Raw genomic sequence first — 13,051 nt, forward strand, 5'->3', positions numbered from 1 at the left:
ATATAATAATAATAAAATATAATATATAATATAATATATAATAAATAATAAAGTATATAATAATAAATATTATAATAATATATGTATATATATATATATATATATATATATATATATATATATATATATTCTTTGTCATATTGTTGTGATTATCGTTAAAATAAATGAAAGTGTACGGTATTTCAGATATGCTCGGTAATTGGAATCGTTAACATACAATTAGTCCGTCCTAAATTCGTTCTTATCTTACGACCGTTACAACAGAATACCGGAGTTAATAGTTTCCCCCGTGAAAAGATTGGGAAAGTCGCGCGGAAAATGTTCCCGGCAAATATTTACTACATTCAAAAGACCGTTTTGAAGTTTCACTTGACGAAACAACGTTCTCTATCACGTATCTAATATTGTATGATAATCATAACGGCAAGACGATAATTATAATTCGCCTGATTATCGATGCAGCTTGATTCTAATTCGTGCCAAATGAATTCAAAATCGTTACCTTTTCTATTTTATTTAACCTGTTGAAGTTAAAAAAAAAGAGAGAGAAGACCAACAAAAAACGATACGCCAAATTCAAAATGCTGCCATTTTTTTAACTATCCATTTTAGTCCTTCCTTCGTTCCTGCGATCGCCAAATGAATTCTAATTAACGGTTTCTGGTTTCTTTTTGTTTTGTTTTGGACAAATAGAACGGCCGGAATCAATGCAACCATAAAGGTGACTTTTTGATACGCTATTGCTCACAGGTTAAATGCTTGACGCAAAATAAATATAATATATAATACAATGTAAATATAATATAATATAATATAATATAATATAATATAATATAATATAATACAATATAATATAATATAATAAATATAATATAAATATTGTGTTCGCATATCAATTGTAAGAAACCGACGCTAGCTAGAAGTTCTTTTTTCGTTAATTATCTTAACACGATACGATCCAGACTGTTTGCGCGAAAACTTTGTTGTTGCATCGCTTTACAAAAATGTATATAACTTACAAAATATCAGACAGTTAAATAAAATTATATAAGATATATTACCATATTTAAAACAGATTTTATTTAGATGTTATTATACAGATAAATCTTGTGATAAATTATTTTAAATTGCATTTCACGAGCAATCAAGAAAATTACCATGTCTAGTCACATGTTAATGTGTTAATAAATTCAGAAAAATCCATCAACATTCTAAAATTTGTTTAATCTTCCTAGCATTCCGTACTTCTACGCTCATTTTTACCATAAATGCATAAAATCCGCGATCTACATACACGGCTTTGTACCACCAACAATTTCGACTAATTCTCGTTCTAAAAATTTGTAAATGTGTGTGTCGAAAGCGTGAGAAATATTTACGAGAACGCGCCGATGTGAGAAGTTGCATAGTTTCTTTATAAAAAGAAATAAAAAGGAAGAAAATATATATATATATACCAAAGGAAGAAAAAGAAACGCGTTCCAGACTAGAATACGCCCTTGAGGGATGGAATGAGCGAGACTGAACAGACCTGGTGACAGCCGACAAGCGACGTTGTGCCCGTATATTTTTCAAAATGTAATACTAACACACGTCGTGCATTGTTTGCTCGGATGTAATCGTAATGGCAAGGCAAGTAAATTCCGCAGTTTTTACTGGGTCACGCGGGTTGCGTAACGAATTGTTGGGACACGTTCCGAGTGCTTGCGTTTTCTTCATTTGTACGTCAGAACTTTTTGCTCGGCGCAATTAGTATGTCAATACGTTTGAAAAAATCAGAAACACTGACTTTTGGAAGTGACCGGAACGATTGCGTAACGACAAAAGACACAAGGTTTTAACGAACGAGTGGTACCATTGACCATGCGATGATTCTACGTGCAAAAATACAGCAATTTCTCCCTAATTCGCGCTCAGATTGTGCACAAAAACGAAGAATTTGGGAAAAGAAGATACGATTGTTCGAGCCTTGCGGCTCGTTTTCATGGATACCGATTGTCAACAACTATAAAAACAAGCCGCAATCCTCGAATAATCGTATGTCCTATTTCCAAATCGTCCATTTTTGTGCGCAATCTGCGCGCGAATTAGAGAGAAATTACTGCAACACGGTTTCTCACACAATACGACATTTTCTACGAACTTATCTATCGTGTTATAGGAAGATTACCTTGTGCACGCGGTTTAGAGTACGTAAGTAATACGTACGTAATAATTCAAATGAACGGATATTGCGCCGGAGCTAATTTGTTAACAATAGGTATTTCCCTGTGCAGTTTAGACAACGACTATTCCTTGTGCAGTTTAAAACGAGGAATGAAATAGTTCAGTGACTTCGACCCGACACGATTATGGTACTGGTATTTCAGTAACAAGATTACAACCGAAACCGATAGATTAAGCGTGTCAATCACTGTGCCCTTCCACCCTTGGTTACTATGCCCTCGCGACAATTTTACTTATATTTAAAAATAACATTGTCAAATTAAAGATATTGTATTTTATAAATAAAGAATAAAAAAAACTTCCAACTTTTTATGACCCATAAAAATGGGGAAATTAACTTTTTAAATTTCTAATAATGGCTTGATGTGTTTTTTTTGGATTTGATCTTGTTATAAGATTTAAGAAACGCATTGCAAGGAAGGGTGAGAATAGAAATTGGCACACAGTAATTACAAAAGGCTCGGTAAATGACACACAGTAATTAATTTTTCATCTTGTGAGTACCGTGACTAGCTCACAAATTGTTCTGTATATATTTGTTAAATATTCCGTATTGTTAAATATTATTGTTTATGTTTCACTTACGAAAGATTTCGTGCTTATAGAAAAGACGTCGAGATTGAAATGTTTTAAGACATGCGATGTAGATAGAAAAAAAACGATTTAATCTGTCGAAAACTCAGAACGTCACATTAATGGGCACAATAATAATCGAAATTATCACAGTACCGAAATGTATGAATACCAAAATCGTTACAATGCCGGAACCGATATAAATACCGGCATTTCTCGGTTTTCCTTTTTGCGATGACAGATTTCAAATAATACGTTTCGTAAAACTCTCGAAACACCCTAATATAAAATTACTAGGTAATATTAGGTACAATACCGGTATTTTACATTTGGACAGAAGCCCCCTGAAATAGACACAGAGCAGACTGTATGGAGAGCGAGGTGGACAGACGGCAAGACAAAATAGAACTGCATAAATGGAGGATAGGTTGTGTCGAGAACAAGTGAGAGTGCAAAGAAGATTGAAAATATGATTGGATAGCTGCAACTTAGCTGATACAGTAGGGAAAAAATTAACTACCATGATACAAAGAACTACGTATATATAAATGGAAGACAAGATTAACGATCCTTGCAATACAGTTTAGAGCAAAGATAAACTATCCTGTGAGTCACAGCGAGGTAGATAGATAACAGGATTGATAAATAACATGATAGAGCAAAATGTATGGAGTGCGTAGAAAATAAATGGCAAGACGTAAAAAGCTGTATTTAAAGTGGAGGGTAAGAAAGATTGAGAAGTATGACTGAATGGCCGCAAGATATATTGACAAACAAAATTGAAAGAGTACAAAACGGATTGGAAAAAAATTGAGAGAATACAAGACAGATTGAAAATAAGGTTGAAAGAATGTAGGATCGATTGGAAAAAATTAAGAGAATACAAGACAGATTGAAAACAAGGTTGGAAGAGTACAGGATAGATTGGAAATAAAATTCAAAGAATGCGAGGCGGATTGGAAACAAAGTTGAAAGAGTGCAGGATAGATTGGGAACAAGGTTGAAAGAGTGCGGGATAGATTGGAAACAAAATTGAAAGAATGCAAGACAGATTGGAAACAAAATTGGGAGAATGCAAGACAGATAAGAAACAAAATTGGAAGAATGCAAGACAGATTGGAAACGAGATTGAAAGAGTGCAAATCAGATTCAAAAGAGAATTGAGAAAATGCAAGGCAGATTGGAAACAAAATTGGAAGAATGCAAGACAGATTGGAAATAAGGTTGAAACAATGCAAGACAGATAGAAAAGAATGAAAGAAAGCAAGACAGATTAGAAACAAGGTTGAAAGAATGCAAATCAGATTGAAAAGAAAATTGGAAGAATGCAAAACAGATTGGAAACAAGGTTGAAAGAATACAAAAATAAAAAATTGTAAAAAATTGTAAGAAAGTAAAGTAAAAAATTGTAAGAGTGCAATTTGTCAATTAAAAAGTATAGTTTAATTATGTCAAGTCTGGCAATGTTCCTACTAATTTATCAATAGGTGATTTGATTATATAAATTTCTCTTAAACGGATTTAACTAAAATAATGTATATTTACTCTTTTTTATTTATGTATATTAACATAATGTTATAAGTTTTTGGAAGCGTCGTGTAACCAGCGACAGTGTTCCGCAAAAGGGCTGTCGTTCTCTTAACGGAATACCCTTTGCAAGAACTCGCGGAAGACTCTCGGATAGGTTCGAAAGTCTCCGTAAAGCTTCGAAGCGAAGAAGATTCATAAAATACGTGGACAGCGAGGAAATCTCTTATCGTTGTCGTACGGTTGACAAGAACAAGGATCCCATTATCCCTCTGACACCAATTAAATCGTTAACCTCGAGAGCAATACAAGATGCTCCTCGAGTAAAGAGCGTCTGCCATGCATAATCTAGATTATGCAATTAGCTCGATCAACCTTCAGTGAAACGAGCACATAAAGCCGTAAGCGATATTAGCGCTTTTTAATTGCCCGATTCGGTTAGTCTTTCGTAAGCCTTATCACAATCCAGCTGCAAGTTATCGTTTCCTTCGACGTTCTCGAACGAAACGAATTGTGCGAATGCACTTTATCCATAGAAATTTGCAGTTATCGGCTACTTTTCGAAGAGTGGTGACAGCTGTTGCTTATTTTTCGGCAACACGATGTTTATCTGTTTCCTATTAGAACACCGGCGCGACCATCGTTTTGGGACCCGAGTCTACTGTTTGGTTGAGCAATCAGCCACGCGGTCGTTCACTGGAGAAAGGCTTTCGCTTGTATCTCCGGACGTCAGGTGCGATTTATCACATTGTTGAAAGTGGTACTTCGAGCTAGCAGCCGCGACGAAGCCGGAGATAGAAGACGACGCTCTTTCCATTGGACGTCCTCTAGAAAGAATGGATCCTCGGTTGAACAAAACATCCTGCTCTGTTTAATGGAGATGACGTATGTGTCCACAACTTGCGCTGGCTAACTGCCGGCTTAGTCACGGCACTGCCGCCTACACCTACTCTTGGAACACCATTTCACAAGTGACCTCGGTGCGAGCCATCATTGCAGGATCAAGATTTAAAGGCAGAAGAGCATCTTGACCCGCTTGGTCGGAAAGATTATTGATCGATTATAAGACCCATTAACCGCCGCAAGGCCGCACCTGGAGTTCTCTACGACTGTCAATAATTAGCCACGGACTTTCCTGGGCCTTTCTAGTACCGGACAGAAAGGTTGGAAATCACGAGGCAGTGTAGCCCCGTTTTATATCCTACCGTTAATCTACGTGGGTGTGTGATGTTTTTACAAAGGATGTCGAGTTTTCAGCGTTACAGTAAATTCTTCCTAATTGGCGCTCAAATTGTACACGAAAATGGACATTTCGGGAAGAGGAGATACGATTATTTATAATTACCGATTTTATAATTTAATTTAGTTTTTTATAGTTACAGGTTTTCAATGACCTTTCCTTACAATTTTTCTCGAATAATCGTATCTCCTCTTCCCAAATCGTCCATCTTCGTGCGCAATCTGAGCGCGAATTAGGGAGAATTTACTGTACTTTTAAATGTCGCGCCATTTAAATTTGTTGCATTAAATTGTCATATATCGTTCGACGTTTGACTAGTAGAAAATGAAGAGATACTCGATTCAACAACGCCTGTTTATTGTTAAAAAATATTATTCAATTGTTATTACAAATTTTCATCAGAACGAACGCTACGATGTCGTTTACTAACTTTATCTGCAAACGAAACACTTTTTTCTAATTTTTTAATTATTCTTTCGATTCGCATGTTCGATGGACGCAGTTCTCTCCATGTTCTGCACGAAATTTTCTTCCAACCTCTGCACAACTTTCACCGAACTTCGAATAATTTTTAATAATAAACAGGCGTTGTTGAATCGAATATCTCTTCATTCTTATTCACCACAACTTGTCAACTTGTCAAATGTCGAATAATATATTGCAATCTGGTGCAACATATTTGAATGGCATTTAAAAGCAACGCTCGAAAATGGACACCCTTTATATCAGGAAAACTAAATTCATTTTAGCAGTACGTTATAATTACGTAGAACTGCTTTATACATTCTTACAAGCAACACTGCTCTAACCCTATTACATAACTCCCAACTCTTTTTACTTCTACTCTTCAGACTCTCTTAATAAGTAACATGCCTCGTGCGCTGCGCGCTGCTACCTTCCTTTTCTTCTAGACAGTATAGAAGAAAATTATTCAACGTCTACAAAATCTAATTAAACTGAATATTTTTGCTGTAAATACGTCAAGTACCTATAGAGTCCAAATTGCACAAAGTTAGCCGCGTTTTCCAAAAAGAAAGAAAAGAAGAAACTAGGACGCAAATGATCCAAACAGCTTGCCAAGTGTAGTAACATGATAGATAGTATAAAATAAAATAATCCAACGTCTACAAAATCTAATAAAACTCGATATTTTTGCTGTCAATACGTCAAGTACCTATAGAGTTCAAATTGCACAAAGTTAGCCGCGTTTTCCAAAAAGAAAGAAAAGAAGAAACTAGGACGCAAATGATCCAAACAGCTTGCCAAGTGTAGTAACATGATAGATAGTATAAAATAAAATAATCCAACGTCTACAAAATCTAATAAAACTCGATATTTTTGCTGTCAATACGTCAAGTACCTATAGAGTTCCAATCGCATATAATTAGGCCACATTTAAAAAGAAAAAAAAAAGGAAAGAAGAAACTAGGACCCAAACAATCCGAACAGCTTTCCACGTGTGGTAATATGAAAAATAGGTTAGAGTAGTCCAGTTAGAAGATTAGGAATACGATGTCAACTGTGTTCCCCCAGCCTGGAGGCAGTTTCTCAGCTTGGCCTGTACCCCCCAACCGAGTTTTATTCTTCTAACGAGTGAAAGTTACTCCTATGCAATATCCCTGACAACTCTGAGATCCGAGGCTACTTTCTATCCTAAAACCTCATCCGTGATGACACCTGTTGGACCCTGCGCAAGCAATTACGTTCCTTGTCATTGCGCAAACATCCAACATCTGGGAGAACCATCGAAGCGATTTATTCTTGGACTTTTAGGAACACCATCGCTTTCATTCATTCCGACGCGAAGCTTAATTAATTCAGCTATTGAAACATTGAAACATTATTATTATTACTGTCGAACAATTATAAACATCAACATTCAAATAGAACATTCGATATTATATAGGGTGTCCCAAAATTATTGCACAAGAGAGAAATGTGAGGGGTTCCTGAGGTCATTTGAAGTAATCTTTTCCTTAGCGAAAGTGCAATCCGCGGCTTCGTTTACGAGTTATTAAAGAAAAACGGTGACCAATGAGAGGCGAGATTAGTTAGCGCGAGGCGGCCGAGCCAATCAGCGGAACTGGGCTTCGCGCGATCGTTGACTGGACCGCCTCGCGGCAGCCGAGCTCGTCTCTCATTGGTCACTGTTTTTCGTTAATAACTCGTAAACGAAGGCGCGGATTGCATTTTAGCTAAGGAAAAAGTTACTCCAAATGATCTCAGGAAGCTCTCATTTCTCGCTTGTACAATAATTATGGAACGCCCTGTATTAATGCTACATCTACCAAGCTGGTCGAAATGACCGGTCACAGATTTTGTATTTGAAAATTGTTGAAATTGTAAAGACTCGTCCAACAGGAAATGATCGAACAGATCTCTTAATCCAATTACAGTAAATTCTCCCTAATTGACGTTCAGCTTGGAAACAAAAATGGAAAATTTGAGAAGATAAGGTACAATTCCAGCTTGTTAACTAACTTCGGACTTATCGTTCTAACAAAGTAACGCGCATTCATCATGTTTAATGTTCGTTATTTCAAAGCGTTAAGAGAATGAAACTGTTTAAGTGCTCCATTAATGTAGCGTAAGCTCTAAAACAATTATTGAAAGGTATTAATTGCGTGTTTGCCGCGAAAAATTCCTTTGCTTGACGATATTGTCAACGCTAAATCTGCCGAGGCATAAAAGTAGCTAACGTTGCTTTATAACGATGCGAAGACTGTGTTTCTTTGAAATGTTCGCTATTTTTATTACGATGTACGTTTGAATAAAAAAATATAGTCAAACAGATCTCAAAATTGCAAAATTGCAAACCAGTCGTTTGACTGCGTTTAGTGTTAAGAAATCGATTTTATATAAATGGTAATTAATTCAAATAGTTAAATAGTAAAAATCGAACCAGGATTGAAATGGTAGCTATATTTCAAGTGATCAATACAGTAAAAACTCTCTTATCCGAACATTTATTTTTCCGATATGCTGATATCCGAACGTTCGATTGCCTAAGCACTGTATTATTTAGAAATATTATCACCGAGTAGAGAACTTGACTGAAATTCTTAGATAATAGAATGTTTTGCAATCACGTAATTGCAAAAATAAACGTTCAGATAAGGGAGGCTCTATTGTAACGTTGTATTATTCTTCAGGTATTAGAAGCATGAGTTCTATACCTGGATCGAAACTGCGCGCGATATGATCACATCTTTGTAATACAATGACCAAAAAATTGTTTTCAAAAATTGCAATTGGTTGGAAAATGATAAAGAGATTCAAAATTACGATTTTTTTCGACTTTCCTATTCGAGTTAATAGCGAAAATTAAAAAAAAACAGTGCATTTTGTACGTTTCAGTAAGTTATACACCTGTTGAAAATTTCATCGAAAATTAAAAAAATTAAGAACCATGTTTTTTTCAACTTTTCTATTTCAGCCTGTAACGGAAATTTTAAAAAATGCATTTTGTACGTTTCGGTAATTTATAAACATGTTGAAAACTTTATCGAAATCAGTTGACCCGGAGATAAGCTACAGACATTGAAAGGATGTCAAAATCTCGAGATTTCTTGCAGCTATCGGTCGGAGGTTGTGAGAAATTGCGATTATCGCTATCTTCAACTGTTTTTAACTCCTGACAACGTTAACCGATTTCGAAGAAATCTTCAATGTGCGTGATCTGAAAAAAAAACATTTCCATCATAAGGGCACAGATAAAAAAGCGAAGAAGCACGAATATTTCTTATCTTCTTCTTTGTTATCCCAACCATTTGCAATTTTTGAAAACAACTTTTTTTGCCGTTGTCTCGTAAACTAATCTCTCTAATAACTCAAAGAAAAAAATTTAAATTGCTTGTGGCCCGATTGCGTAGAAGTTGTTCCGTTTTAAAAGACGCTCGAATATACTCTAATTTCTCTCGCATTGTCCCTCGACTTGGAAATGAAAATGGACAACAAGTGGAGATACGATTATTCGAGCCACGCGGCTTGTTTTTATAGTCACCGATTGTGAACAACTATAAAAACGAGATGCAAGACTCGAATAATCGTATCTCCTATTCTCAAACTGTCCATTTTGTGCGCAATCTGAGCGTCAATTAGGGAGAATTTATTGAATTCCGTAACACTAAACCTACGGAGTCCTAAAAGTAGTTGAGATACATAGCTTAGCAACGATGAGAAGGTTACATTTGTTTAGATATTTTATAATATACGTACATTTATTAACGTACATTTTTATAATAATGTACGCTTGTACGAAGAAAATTGATTCAATCGCTTTCTATGAAAAAATTCTTACAATATCAGCAACATTAAAAGGAAGAATCTGAACGCGATTATTTTGACCAGCTCGATAGGTTTGCGGTTAAAACAGTTACGAGACTCTTTCGATTCTCCATCGTTTAACCAGTTAGCTGCGTTTGATAAGTATACTCGTCGTGAAGAAATGGCAGTATTTTGTGTCACGACGAATATACTCGTCAAGGAGAAGTGGCAGTATTTTGTGTCACAACGAGTATACTCGTCACAGAGAAGTGGCAGTATTTTGTGTCACGAATATACTCGTCACAGAGAAATGGCAGTATTTTGTGTCACGACAAGTATACTCGAATAGCTTAGAATATTTTGAGGCCAATCTTGCACGAAGGTGTTTTCATTGTTATAAAAATAAAATTAGAAAAGAATCACGACATCGGTGTTCGACGAGCAACAAAGTGCCATTACGTATCGTTCCTTGCTTTGCCGAATTCCACTCTACAGCAGCAATTTGAATTTGTAACTTTTACAAGTATTTGATTTTTCCTGCGTTTTTCGTTTATTATGTATGCAGTATATGTTAATGTTGAGCGAATAAGTAAATATTAGTAATAAAATTGTTGATTTTATAAAATAAAACCGTCCTTTCAATTCAACATTTGAACAGCGACACTTGCTTTGTGCTCGACGAGTATACTCGTCGTTTTTGTTTATTATGTATGCAGTACATGCTAATGTTGAGCGAATAAGTAAATATTAGTAATAAAATTGTTGATTTTATAAAATAAAACCGTCCTTTCGATCCAATATTTGAACAGCGACACTTGCTTTGTGCTCGACGAGTATACTCGTCGTTTTCGTTTATTATGTATGCAGTATATGCTAATGTTGAGCGAATAAGTAAATATTAGTAACAAAATCGTTGATTTTATAAAATAAAACCATCCTTTCGATCCAATATTTGAACAGCGACACTTGCTTTGTGCTCGACGAGTATACTCGTCATCACTTGATGTCTGGTTAAAGAACCGAAACCGATGTCACCACTGTTTCTAATCTTCGGCTGGAACGATGCTTCCCGATAGCGGAAAGCTACGCGCGCCGGCACGGCATTGGCCGTCGTGCACCGTCGAAATTACAGGCGTCACGGTCAGTTTCACGGAAAAAGTCACGGGGGAAACTGTTTGGCCAGCAATTAGCGAGCGCGGCGACGATTTCTGAAAGTGGCCTCGGGTAAATCGGGGACTCATGACGCACGTGAACACATTAAAATTCAGAATCGGATCACACATTATTCGTTCCATGTGACGCTTGAAAGACAAGAACAAAAATAATACGTAAACTGAACATAACCGGACGTACGATGGAGAAACGTGTCCACCCGAGCGAATTTACATATTGCAATCGAACCGGTGAATGCAAAATCGCGGAACTATTTTTAAAAATAGACAACGCTTCCCACGAGGCGTATGTAAATTGTTTCGGTTCCACATAACCGCGTCCGAATGAGATATTATTTCCTCGTGGTGACATGGTTTTTTAGAGGTTTGATCGATCGCGGGTCAAGTGTCTTCGATTACTAAATAAACCGAACCGTGATCTAACCCTCGAATCGTCATGTGACCGTTCGAAAAAAGTTTTCCTCGAATTACGATTGCATGTACGTATTTAAAGATAAAGGTTATATCAGAGTTCGGCTAATTTTCCTTTTTTCTTTTTTTTGTTATCAAAGCTACTTGGTTGAGATTTTGCACAGACGAGTTTTTCTTGGTCAACTATCGAATAATAATATACGTTGAAAGAACACTAAGGGTAGACTTGATCATCTCATCAGGCCAGATCTATTAAAAAGTTAATTCCCAAATTTTACAAATCGTAAAAAGTTGATTTTTGATTCGATCATGAAAATTGCAGATTACAGTAAAGTCTCCCTAATTGACACGCAGACTGTGCACAAAAATGGACAATTTGGAAAGAAGAGATACGATTACTTTGCTCATTGTATATTTAAAATTTTGTCAAGGTTATTTATTGTACGTTTAAAAATTTCGCAATTTTATTTGTTGGCTATATAAGAAATCTCTGAATTTTATTTTTGCTGGATGTTTAAGAAATGTTGTTTAAGAAATGATTGGCGCTAGGAACAAAGAGAAATTGTTTATAACTGATTATACCGATATGTTGACAATCGGTAACTATAAAAATTTGTGTGGGTGATCTAAGCGCGAATTAGGGAGAAATTACTGTGGTTCTCGATATCCGTTGATCGGCCGATTCTTCAGGAACACTAACTTCCAAACTATCCCCGTCCGAAATCTACAATGTAAAACGCGGTTTTCCTTATCTGTAGTTTCCAGTTCTTATCATCCCGCCAATGTCGTTCGTAGTCAACCGTATTGTAATTAAACTGATACACCTTGCTTTGCAAGTTTAAGTGCGTCAACTTGCGCAATGAACGGTTTTTCGACGAGATTTATATCACGCCTAGCAAATATCTAAAAAACAATGCCACAATTATGCACGAAGGTCGAAAAAATTACACCCCTTCATGTTTATTTATAGATCGTTTTCTTTTTGCGATCGTCTTAATCGGCCAGTAATCGAAAAAATTAATGCTGCTGTTGTGTACATTTCACAGTTTTTCTTGAATACGTTCTTGAAGTCGCAGCTCTGATTTAATACAAAACCATTTGAAAAAGATAACATGATTCAGATATATTCTACTAATTCGTAGAAAACAGTATTACATATCCGGGTAACAGTGTACTGGCATATATTTGAATGATTAATCAATATATTAGCATTAATCAATATTTATCAGTGGGAAATCCAGTGAAAATAATATTTAATTATTATCGAAGACCGAATTGTTATTGGGAAAGTAAAAATTTAAATGTTTTTTTTTCCTTTACACTTCATTATTTAGGCGCACACTCGGTAATGAATTGGAGCAGCGATACATTTGCGGATCACTCTTGAAACCACCCTCCACAAACCACCCCTCTATTCGTGGTAGCGAATATACATATTAAGCAGATAATATTGGCATAGCTGATTTACGCAATAATTACAAAATCTGCGGTCCGCCAAAATTTCTTAATCGTGAAATCAAAAATTTGTTTAATGGAACATCGATAAAAGTCTGATAAAATAATAACGTTTATCGCGAGCTTGTAAAACATACGACCGATACAATCTCGTCGCCTTGAACTTTCCGACATCATCCGA

The 13,051-nt window shown here is 35.8% G+C and overlaps 1 protein-coding gene across 2 annotated transcripts in view; it reads right to left on the minus strand.

Moving 5' to 3' along the window:
• LOC117222412 (elongation of very long chain fatty acids protein baldspot) overlaps positions 1-13,051 on the minus strand; it is a 33,057-nt gene that overhangs the window by 12,476 nt on the left and 7,530 nt on the right. The window contains exon 1 of one of the 2 annotated variants that reach the window (XM_076522213.1): positions 3,116-3,135. The exons of the other annotated variant lie outside the window; for it this stretch is intronic. The gene's annotated coding sequence lies outside the window, so the exon portion shown is untranslated. Of the gene's footprint in view, positions 1-3,115; positions 3,136-13,051 lie in introns of those variants that run through there. 2 annotated transcript variants of the gene reach the window in all.

Source organism: Megalopta genalis, chromosome 5 (genome assembly GCF_051020955.1).
Source record: "Megalopta genalis isolate 19385.01 chromosome 5, iyMegGena1_principal, whole genome shotgun sequence".
Classification (NCBI taxonomy): domain Eukaryota; kingdom Metazoa; phylum Arthropoda; class Insecta; order Hymenoptera; family Halictidae; genus Megalopta; species Megalopta genalis.